The following is a 12,687-nucleotide window of genomic DNA, read 5'->3' as shown; positions in this document are numbered from 1 at the left end:
AAGAAACATGTCGCGTACCTACAGAGTAGTGTATAATTGAGTTTTTCTTTCTCGTTTTGTGTAATTTGTTCTAAGAGCTGATTTAGATCTTAGCTCCAGCGTTCGTCACTAAAAACCACATGTATAACTCCTAAGTTTATGTGTATTGCTTTTTTTGTTGTTGTTTATTGCTCCGTCTTTTCCTTTTTTGTATGACGGGTTTTCCAATAAATAATAATAATAATAATAGACTGAAATAATTCATTCACTTTCACCATTTTCAGTAAAATTCTAGATTAGAGGTTTTTATTTATCTTATAAGAGTGTTGGGTTAGGTTACTGAAACTCTCAGAAATGAATCCAGAGCGTTAATGATCCTCCAGGAAGTTCTTTTGAAGTAGGCTACCTACATCCATTCATTCCCCCTCTATAGGACACTGATCTTTGATGGTGTTTTTTACAATCTTTATGTTATAAAAGTTAAACCTTGAGAGATAGTCTACTACTCAAATAAGGAACAAGAAAAGTGTTTTCAGTCTCGTATCTTTGCTCCATCCTGATTTATAAGGTTTCAAACATTTGTAAATCTTTTGTTTTTTAATTTGGGGGAAAAAACTTTGACATGGCTCAAAATTATACTGAAATAGCAGGAATCACGTTTTTAAAAACTAGAGGCATTGAGAAAGAGACCGAAAACCCAAAATTAAAGCATTTTATTTTGTCAAAACTTGCATAGCTATAGACCTGCCATCTATGCTATGTCCTAATCCCAAGAAATAAGGAAAAAATAGTGGTAGTTGCTTGGAAATTTCATTCACCTAACTCAACTTCTGCCCAAGATAGCAATAGGCCCCTCGACTACGATGTTACCCCATTTTCTTCTAAATTTTCTTTTGAAACAGCATATGAACAATACAATTTATTAAATTCTTGATAGGCAAAATACAAAAAGACAAATTATCTTTTAGCTCAGTAGAAAAACCGAAATTGTATTCAAATATTTATTGCCACATTTTAAAGACCTTAAATTCAAACTGAATCTCCTCAAATCTTCGAAAGATGAACATTCCCACTTTAACATGAGCATAACTTAACAGAATATTCATTGTTACTTTAAATTAATTTAAAAAAGATCAATTTCTACATTTAAATTCATCATTCTCCATCATAAGTTAAGTTCATACGTTTATTAATCCACATTCACAAACAAATAAATAAATGAAACAACACTTTCACGGTGGAGAAAACCTATGAAGGTTTGCCGTCGCGCGAAAGTTCACGTAACTACTTACCTATTAACTCGACTATTTACTTAAACCTCAACTACTTAATTTAAACAAACATTATAAACAAAACGAAAATAAATAAACTATAACCAATATATGTGAAAAAATACATAAATAAATAAATAACAGAAATAAAAATAATAACAGATAAATAAAAATATAAAAGAAAAATAATAACAAATCTAGTTTCCATCACTCTTCAATATTCCCCTTCCAATCCTCCCCTCCCAGTCCCACCTTAGTCCCTGCCTACCCTTACCTCTCCAGCTTCTCTTCCTCGCCTATCCTGCTTACCAGCCATAATATACCAGTCATTTAACGATTTTTAACGATGAATTTAATTCAACTCCAGTATAAGAAATCCAAATATCCCTTCAGTAATATTTTCATAGCAAACAAAAAGCATTTTAGAAAACTGCTGTGAGCGATAGCCAGCTAGACAAAAGTCAAACACGGAGAAGAAAGTGGCGACAAAAAAAGAGAGAAAAATATTAAGTCAACAAGCCAAGATGGATGACGCATTACTGAGAAACTACGCATGATGTTATAGAGTATGAGAGGATGCATGTGTGATTTTATTTCATGACGTTAGGGCTGGGAGTCTTTGAACTGACATTTTTCCCTATAATAGGCCAATAAAAATAATTTTTCAAACCCTTAAGGACCTATGAAACCTTCAGAAAAAAAAGTACTATAGTGTATTAATCAGTAATTTGTTTCATGGTACAGTAGAATCATTGTACAGCCCCCATATGGCACAAAGAAATAAAAGACAAGAAATTTACAATTTGACAAATAAAAGATCTAAAGCTGAACTGGCCAGCCATGACAAAACAAGGAAATGAACCTGAAAATGACAAACGGTTTTATAGCCGGTAAAAGGAAACGAAGAGAAAAAAATATAGATATATATATAATATATATAGTTTTATATATATATATATATATATATTTATATATATATATATATATATATATAGTTTTATATATATATATATATATATATTTATATTATTTTATATTCTAGTTGTTTTTTGTACGCTGAAGACGCCTTGTTCTATACGGGCGAAATATTCGTTTGACTTTTGCTCTCTTTGTTTCCTATAACTGGCCATTGCCCCCTTTGTCATTTTCAGATTCATTTCTTTAAATTGACAAATTCCAAACACAATATGCTTTTTACGTACAAGGGGGAAAATACGATATGTCATGCCATGTTTTTCATTTTCTTCTGATTAGTGGCAAGATTTATGGCACCACCAGTTCCTTGGTGACACTCTCCTAGTTAGGGCCATGACAAGAAAGGGAAAATCTAGCTTTGAACCCCAGCCCTTCTGCAAAATGTGAAAAAATTACAAATGATACGCCGTTTTGTTTCCACAGTGATTTAGGCCTAGCTTAGGTAAACAATAGATAAGAATAAAACTGAAAAACCCCTTAAAATTTGTAGCTTCCATTTCCCTGATTCTCTAGTTTTCTTGCTTTCTTACAAGTTTTGTCACATTCACTTTTTCGTGATTCACTAAATATTTCGTTTCCCTTAAACGAAACCCTCAAGTTTTCTAAACTAAAAAAAAAAATCCTTATGTCTATAGAATAATTGGTTGACTATATATTTTATGCTTAAAAATAGAACAATTTTCAAATCAAAAAATTCCAGACGCAAAATCTTGATTACGTCCCTCTCCCTTGTCTCCCACAAAACTTCCGGCCAAATTCTAACAAACTTCTCATTTACTTACAAATTTATGATCAGTTATTTTAACTGTTATTATTTAATTATTATTTTTATTTTTAACTTATTTTTATTTTATTAATTAATTAATAAATTATAACTATTTTCGTTTATTAACTGCGACCTCTAATTTATCTTAATAAAAATAGATTTTCGAGTTACATAATAATTATAGCGATTAGATCATTTATTTGAAATTTTCCGCCCTTAAAATTTATGCGCCCGGGGTAAGTACCCCCTCTGCCTTCCCCCTAAAACCACCTCTGAACACTAGTTTAAAAGACTACTAAAAGACACTCATGTTAAGGTATTTTTAGTTAAGCTTATTGTTTCCTTTGTATCCAGCGGGGACAACTCTAAAATACATGATTATTTAATCAAAACTTCCGTCAGTTTTTATGATGGGTACTGTCCTTGCCCTGGTTAACCAGTTGGAACGCAACAATTTATACAAATCAAAATATGTTAATGTATATGTTATGGGGGGGGGGGTCAGATTAGGGGGTTTCGTGGGAGGATCTTTCCACGGAGGATGTCTTGGGGGAAGAGACATTTCTATGAAGGGGCACAGGATTTCCCAGTATTATTTAAAAAACGATCAGAAATTAAATAAAAAAAAGGTTTTTTCATCTGAAAGTAAGGAGCAACAGTAAAAATTAAAACGAACAGAAGTTATTACGCATATGAGGGGGTTCTCCTCATTGTTAATACCACGCTTTTTACGCTAAAGTTTTTTTTTAGTAATTTAAAAAGAGCTATCTATTCTAATTAACCGGCCTATCTATTCCATATTAGAGGTTTGTAGAAGAACATTTAAATTATTGCTATAGATGTATTGAATAAATCACTAATATTGACGAATTTCTGCCACTAACTGAACAGAAATCAACAAAAGAGAGAAGAAAAAAGAGACAGATAAAGCTAGGAAGTACATCCATGGGTCAATCTATATCTTTGATCTTATCGCTCTGGTTTATCTTTCTGCTGCAATAAACCAGAGCTGCTCTAAGTTAAACTGGACAGTATTTACACTTAAAGCATATTCCCTCTTTGTTAGGTAGCCAGGAGACGGAGTTTTTTTTTTTTTTCTTGCATTTTTTTTCTCGAACATTTCTTTACTGCTTTGTCCATTTTAGTAACACACAAGTAAGTATACATCACTCTACCAAACTTTTGCACACATGGTTTTGGATAAAAATTTTAAGAAGTAAAAATAGGCTAGCAAAAGAAGCGTATTTTATTTTTTTGGAGGATAAGATAGAGATAGGGTGGCCGCAAGAAACTAAGAAAATTTTAGATGAAGTAGGATATTTGTATTTTTGGAATGAAAAGCTGGGATCGAATTCGGACACAGTGGTTAACAAGGTAAAAGAAAGGTTACACGAGCAAGGAATACAGCAGTGGCAGGCTCGGAAGGAGCCCCTGAAATCTTTGAGTCTGTATAGTACGGTGAAGGACACGTGGGGGGAAGAAGTTTATTTCAAGTTGGGGTTGAAAGGGGAAGAAATAAAATGGATTTCGAATTTAAGGGGAGGTTCAATTGATATAGGGGAAAGGGAGAGGATATTAAGGGGTCATAGTGTTAACCCAGTCCCTTGTCCCATGTGTGGGGAAGATGATGAGGATATGTTTCATTTTTGGGGGAATTGTAAGGAATTGGCGAATCTGAGAAATGAGTGTTTTTCGTTAGTGTTGGAATATAGATAGTAGGTGGAAGGGATTATAGGATCACGAGTTAAAATGACATTAGAGAATTTGGCCAAGTATGTTGATGAAGGGCTGATACATCGTGAAATATGTATCTCTTTAAAAATGTTTTCGTGAAGATTCATATATAAATATTTTTTTTTTATTTATTTGTGATTTTTTGTTGGTTTTGTTATGTTTGTGTTCTGTTTTTTTCCTATGACCCAAAGCCCTGTTGTGACCCCTTGTAGAAAAGCACACACAAAGGAGACGGTGCCCTTTGCCCCAAATTCCTATAATATTTATGATTATCGTATTTTCTACATCTTGGATTTGATTTAGCCGTTAATAAACAATATAATTTACCATCTGTTTTTTGTACTTACAGAAAACAGACATGCAGAAAACAGAAGTACTGAAGGCGTAAATAGCGGAAAGAATAGTAAGGAAGAACTGATCTATTAAAACATAATAGTTATATTCAGAGATCAGAATCGAGCTCGAGTTTAGTTCCAAAATAGAATATTTATTAACCAAAACCAAAAACTGAAATCTTTTTAATAATGCAAGTCAATGGTTGAGCTTGCTGAGACACCTGTTTTTTTTCCAATTCTGCAATCTTTTTTTTGCGCTGAAAATTTTTTAGCCCGCTTTTATTCAACCGCTGGATGGTCAGCCGCTTAGTGACGAAGCTGCCCAGGTCAGTCTATGGAAAGACCACTTCTCGGGCCTCCTCAACGCCGAAGCCGATACGCAGACTGACCAGGAACTCATCAGCCTAGCCACCAGCACCCAGGAGCTGCTGACAAGTGACAGAGAAACTCCTTTCACGTCATAAGAAGTCTACACAGCAGTAAAACGTTTGAAGAATAACAAAGCGGCAGGCGTATGTGGAATATCAGCTGAGCTTCTGAAGTATGCCGGACCGGCGATGCTACTTTGGCTTCATATGCTGTTTTCTGTGGTTTGGTGCACAGAATGGATCCCGAAGGACTGGTGAGCAGGTATAATCCTGCCCTTATGGAAGAGAAAGGGGAGCAAGAGCATCTGTTCGAACTACAAAGGCATAGCGCTACTTTCAGTACCAGGAAAGCTCTCTGCTATAACCCTGCTGGATAGATGCAGGAGCATCCTTAGAAGAAAGATGAGAGTCCAGCATGCGGGGTTTATGCCCGGGAGATCCACTGTCGAATAAATCTTTACCATGCGCCAGTTAATTGAGAAGACGAAGGAATTCAGGAGGAAAGCATATGTTGCCTTTGTGGACTTCAAGGCTGCGTTTGACTCGGTGGATCGCAACTTGCTCTGGCTGATACTTCGATCAACTCGTCTACCAGACAAATATTGCAAGTTGTTTGAAAAGCTTTACGAAGAGACCGTGGGTTGCGTCCAAGTCAACGGCAAACGGAGCACGACATTCGGCATCAAAACCAGTGTGCGACAAGGGTGTGCCGCCACCCTGAAACTAATAAACTATGTGATAGACCATGTCATGACACGAACAACAAATCGCCTGCCCTTTGGTCTGCAGTTTGGAGATCGCGTTCTGACGGACGCTGACTTCGCATATGATCTTGGTCTCGTTGCTGACTCAATCGACGAGTCGACTGACGCTCTGGAAGTCCTACAGGAAGAGGCAGCAAAAGTGGGGCTGAAAATACATTGGCTTAAGACGAAGATAATGGCAATTGAGCCCCCACGCCCAGTCTCGCTCCCTAAGAACATAACTGTTTTCAAAGCTCCTGTTGAAATTGTACAGAACTTCACTTATCTTGGCTCCGTGCTGTCTAAGGACGGCTCTATAGAGGAAGAGGTGCGCAGTTGAATTTCAAAAGCCTCGTCTATCGTCGGAAAGGGCTCGAGAGTTGTCGTAGAATTCTGCGTATGTATAGGTAAACGAAAATATAAATTTATTTAATACATCCGTAGGCCTTGTCCTCCTCTATGCTGCAGAGACCACGCCTCTCAAATCAGCAATCCTCAGAACGATAGACCTCGGCCAGACGAAACAGCTCCATCGGATTCAGGAATTTCGATGGGACGATTTTGTAAGCAACGCAAGTTAGGTTGCTCGCACTCACCTCCCAAGTGCCATTCTCCGTCCAAATAGCGCACCGTACTCTCAGATGGTTCGGAAACCTCCTGCGTATGTCGACGACAACCCCAGCCCGAACAGTCTACGATTTTGACGCTAAGGCTAATGGCTGGTCTCGCCCGAGGGGCAGACAAAGTGGAAGGATAGCCTCAACAAATTCCTTGAGATAGCTAACATCGCTGTCGAAGAGGCCCCATTAATAGCAGTAGACCGGTCAGCCTGGAGGAGCAGAGTTGCGACGCTCTCTACGCCACCCCCAACGTGGCAGGAGCCTTAAGTTTTATTCAACCTTATAACGGCTCTGCTGAGCCGTCCTAGCCGAGTGGTTAGAAATCTGGACATAAAATCCTGAGATCAGGGGTTGGAGTCCTGATTTCGAGGGGTTATTGGGTTTGGAACGGGGGTCAATGCTGTGACCCTGTAAGCTCAGCCAAAGTTGACCCAGCTCTAAATGGAAAAATCTGGGGGGGGGGGGGAGAACACAGGAAGTGTCGGATGATTTGCCCCCAACCACGCACTGCACTCGCAGCCGAAGGGATTGAATCATGATTTCGGTACTTGCGCAACGCAGACCATTGGTCAGCATGCAACAAGTTTAGTTTAGTTTAATTCAACCTTATTTGAGTTACAGATCCCGTTAGAAAGATTACTTAACCAATTTGAGCATAAGAGCATAAGCTATTTGAGGAGAAATAGCTATTCCACATCGTATAGCAAATACTACTTCCAGATAATTACATCATGCATAACTTAGACAAAAACATATACAAAAGCTGGCAATCTTGTTTTCAAAAGACATAGTCTAATTTAAAAAACAACTGTTGATTATCAACTGGCCCGCACACGTCTAGAAATCCTGATTTTACTTCAGGCTTTTTTTTTTCACAAACCCCCGCACCCACAAACACACGCACACAAAAAAAGGAAACTCGACAATACATTGTTTCAAGAACTTATTGTTACTTTTCTCTCAGTTTTTTTTTTTTTTTTTTTTTTTTTTTTTTTTTTTTTTTTTTGTATCACAGAGTGTTCACACTGTAATGCCGAAAAAGGTTACGACGTAAAACCCTTTGGAATTTCAAATGTAGCTATCAATACCATGGAAGAATATACTGCACTTTTATTGGAGGGAAAGAGGGGTCCATATACTGGGAGTCAGGGGGAATGGGCTACATAATAAATTTTTTTCTCCAAATTTACTTATAGAAAACAGACGTGCAGAAAACGTAAGTTCTGAAAGCAGAAATAGCGAAAAGAAGAGTATGGCAACTACCCCCTTGCCCCTCCCCCCCCCCAAACGACACCCCTGATCAATACATGTATAAAGATTGCAGTAGATTAACTGGATGATATGGCTTCCATAAACGCAGTTTCCAACAATTTGGAGGGGGTAGAGGCTCGTCATATTGAGTTTAATCTTATCCCAGTATACAAAAAGATGTTTTGTCAAAAATTCTTTTTGTCAAAAAAAACAAAAAGAATTCTCAATTGTCTAAATTCTTACTCAATTTAAAAAAAAGAATCACCATGAAAAAAAAATTAGATGAAAACTGAAAAACAGTCTATCAATGATATGAATGTATGTATGTATTTCCAAAAAAAACCATCGGGCCACAGGAAAAAAAAATGAACATAAACATTACAAAACCAACAAAAAACCACAAATAAATGAAAAAAAACGTACTTATATATAGTTGTTCACGAAAATATTTATAAAGAGATACATCTTTCACGATGTATCAGTCTCTCATCTGCATATTTAGACGGATTCTTTAAAGCTGTTTGAACTCTTGCTCCTACACTCCTTCCACCCACCTTCTATGTATCAGTACTAACTAAAAAAACTCATTTCTTTTACTTGTCAATTGCTTAACATTCCCCAAAAGATGAAAAATATCCTCATCATCTTCCCAAAACATCAGACAAGGGACTGGGTTAACACTATGACCCCTAAATTTTCTCTCCCTTTCCCAAATATCAATCGACCCTCCCCTTAAATTCAAAATCCATTTCATTTCTTCCCCTTTCAACCCCAACTTAAAAAAACTTCTTCCCCCAACGTGTCCTTCACCGAACTATACAGACTCAGAGATCCCAGGGGCTCCTTCCGAGCCTGCCACTGCTGTATTCCTTGCTCATGTAACCTTTCTTATACCTTATCGACCACTGTATCCTGATTTGATCCCTGACCTTCATTCCAAAAATACGAATATCCTGCCTCATCTAAAATTTTCTTAATTTCTTGCGGCCACCTTACCTCTATCTTATCCTCCAAAAAAATAAAATACGCTTCTTTCGCTAGGCTATTTTTACTTCTTAAAACTTTTATCCAAACTATTTATGCAAAAGTTTGGTAGAGTGATGTATACTTACGTGTGTGTTACTAAAATGGACAAAGCAGTAAAGAAATGTTCGAGAAAAAAATGCAAGAAAAACAAAAAAAACTCCGTCTCCTGGCTACCTAACAAAGAGTGAATATGCTTTAAGTTTAAATACTGTCCACTTTAACTTAGAGCAGCTCTGGTTTATTCCAGTAGAAGGATAAACCAGAGCGATAAGATCAAAGATATGGATTGACCCATGGATGTACTTCCTAGCTTTATCTGTCTCTTTTTTCTTCTCTCTTTTGTTGATTTCTGTTCAGTTAGTGGTAAAAATTCGTCAATATTAGTGATTTATTCAATACATCTATAGCAGTAATTTTAATGTTCTTCTACAAACCTCTAATATGGAATAGACAGGCCGGTTAATTAGAATAGATAGCTCTTTTGAAAGTAATAAAAAAAACTTTAGCGTAAAAAGTGAGGCATTGACTAGGGGGCGAACCCCCTCATATACGTAATAATTTCTGTTGGTTTTAAGTTTTAACGTTGCTCCATACTTCCAGATGAAAAAAAAAATTAATTTAATTTCTGATCGTTTTTTTAAATAATGCTGGGAAATCCGGTGCCCCTTCATAGAAATGTACATTCCCCCAAGGAAACATCTTCCGTGGAAAGATCCTCCCGTAACCCCTTAATCTGACCCCCCCCCCCCATAACGTATACATTAACATATTTTAATTTGTATAAAACGTTGTTCGCCAACTGGTTAACCAGGGCAAGGACAGTACCCATCATAAAAACTGACGGAGGTTCTGATTAAATAATCATGTATTTTAGAGTTGACTCCGCTGGATAAAAAGGAAACAATAAGCTTAACTAAAAATACCTTAACATGAATGTCATTTAATAGTCTTTTAAACTAGTGATCAGAGGTGGTTTTAGGGGGAAGGCAGAGGGGGTATTTACCCCGGACGCATAAATTTTAAGGGCGGAAAATTTCAAATAAAATACGCTTCTTTCGCTAGCCTATTTTTACTTCTTAAAATTTTTATCCAAAACTATGTGTGCAAAAGTTTGGTAGAGTGATTTGGTAAAGTTTGGTAGACCTAACAAAGAGTGAATATGCTTTAAGTTTAAATACTGTCCACTTTAACTTAGAGCAGCTCTGGTTTATTCCAGTAGAAGGATAAACCAGAGCGATAAGATCAAAGATATGGATTGACCCATGGATGTACTTCCTAGCTTTATCTGTCTCTTTTTTCTTCTCTCTTTTGTTGATTTCTGTTCAGTTAGTGGTAAAAATTCGTCAATATTAGTGATTTATTCAATACATCTATAGCAGTAATTTTAATGTTCTTCTACAAACCTCTAATATGGAATAGACAGGCCGGTTAATTAGAATAGATAGCTCTTTTGAAAGTAATAAAAAAAACTTTAGCGTAAAAAGTGAGGCATTGACTAGGGGGCGAACCCCCTCATATACGTAATAATTTCTGTTGGTTTTAAGTTTCAACGTTGCTCCATACTTCCAGATAAAAAAAAAATTTAATTTAATTTCTGATCGTTTTTTAAATAATGCTGGGAAATCCGGTGCCCCTTCATAGAAATGTCCATTCCCCCAAGGAAACATCTTCCGTGGAAAGATCCTCCCCCGTAACCCCTTAATCTGACCCCCCCCCCCTCCCCATAACATATACATTAACATATTTTAATTTGTATAAAATACAAACCTCTAATATGGAATAGACAGGCCGGTTAATTAGAATAGATAGCTCTTTTGAAAGTAATAAAAAAAACTTTAGCGTAAAGAGTGAGGTATTGACTAGGGGGCGAACCTCCTCAAATACGTAATCATTTCTGTTCGTTTTGAGTTTTATTGTTGCTCCTTACTTTCAGTTGAAAAAAAACTTTTTTTTTTTTTAATTTTTGATCGTCTTTCAAATAATTCTGGGAAATTCGGCACCCCCATCATAGAAATGTCCCTTCACCCAAGGAAACATCCTCACTGGAAAGATCCTCCCCCGTAACCCTCTACTCCGACCCCGACCCCCCTTAACATATACATCAACATATTTTGATTTGCATAAAATGTTGTTCGCCAACTGGTTAACCAGGGCAAGGACAGTACCCATCATAAAAACCGACGAAAGTTCTGATTAAATAACCATGTATTTTAGAGTTGACCCCGCTGGATAAAAAGGAAACAATAAGCTTAACTAAAAATACCTTAACATGAGTGTCATTTAATAATCTTTTAAACTAGTGTTCAGAGGTGGTTTTAGGGGGAAGGCAGAGGGGGTACTTACCCCGGGCGCATAAATTTTAAGGATAACCTAATCCTTAGGATAACTTAACATAAGTGTCTTTTAATAGTCTTTTAAACTAGAGTGTTCAGTAGTTGTTTTAGGGGGGAGGCAGAGGAGGTACATACCCCGGGCGCATAAATTTTAGGGGCGGAAAATTTTAGATAAATAATCTAATCGTTATAATCATTTTGCAACTCGAGAATCTATTTTTATTAAGATAAAGTAGAGGGCGCAGTTAATAAACGAAAATAATCATAATTAATTAATTAATTAATAAAATAAAAATAAGTTAAAAATAAAAATAATACAAAGTAGTAATTAAATAATAATAGCTAAAATAACTGATAATAGTTTTGTAAGTAAATGAGGAGTTTGTTAGAATTTGGCCTGAAGTTTTGTGGGAAACAAGGGAGGGGGACGTAATCAAAGTTTTGCTTCTATAATTTTTTGTTTTGAAAATTGTTCTATTTTTAAGCATAAAATATATAATCAACCAATTACTTTATAGACAAAAGGTATGTATATGTTTAGTTTAGAAAAATTGAGGGTTTCCTTTTGGTTTCCTTTGAGGGTTTCCTGAGGGGTGCCGAAAAAGGTTACGACGTAAAACCCTTTGGAATTCCAAATGTAGCTATCAATACCAGGGGAGAATATCCTGCACTTTTATTGGGATGGGGGGGAAGAGGGGTCCATATCCTGGGAGTCAGGGGGAATGGGCTACATAATATTTTTTTTTCAAATTTACTTCTAGAAAACAGATGTGCAGAAAACGTAAGTTCTGAAAGCAGAAATAGCGAAAAGAAGAGTATGGCAATTGCCCCCTTGCCCCTCCCCCCAAGCGACACCCCTGATCAATACAAGTAAAAAGATTGCAGCAGATTAACTGGATGATATGGCTTCTATAAACGCAGTTTCCAACATTTTGGAGGGGGCAGAGGCTCGTCATATTGAGTTTAAGCTTATCCCAGTATACAAAGATATTTCTCATAGATCCCTTTTTAATTTTTTAATTATACCCCAGCCCCTTACAACCAATTCAAAACAATAAAGTTTCAGGTTTTTCTTACAAAAAAAAAAAAAAAAAAAAAAAAAATCCCGATATCTGATCTTGAAGTTTCCAATAGTCGAAATAATTCATTAAAAGCAAAAGATACCAATCAAAGACGAATGTATTTTCTATGCCGATCATTAAGCCCTCTTCATTTATCACTCCTGTCCACAAGAATCCAATCGTACAAAAAATCATCACCCAACAAATCCTCCTTTCCTTAGCTTT

General features: G+C 36.4%; 1 protein-coding gene across 3 annotated transcripts in view; it reads right to left on the bottom strand.

The window, feature by feature from the left end:
• Positions 1 to 12,687, bottom strand: part of Asator (tau-tubulin kinase asator) — a 141,884-nt gene that overhangs the window by 47,152 nt on the left and 82,045 nt on the right. The gene's annotated exons all lie outside the window — the stretch shown is intronic.

The sequence above is a fragment of the Artemia sp. Qi Xiang Cuo genome, chromosome 1 (assembly GCF_049724085.1).
Source record: "Artemia sp. Qi Xiang Cuo chromosome 1, ASM4972408v1, whole genome shotgun sequence".
Lineage (NCBI taxonomy): Eukaryota > Metazoa > Arthropoda > Branchiopoda > Anostraca > Artemiidae > Artemia > Artemia sp. Qi Xiang Cuo.
This window is presented reverse-complemented; position numbering and strand designations above follow the sequence as displayed.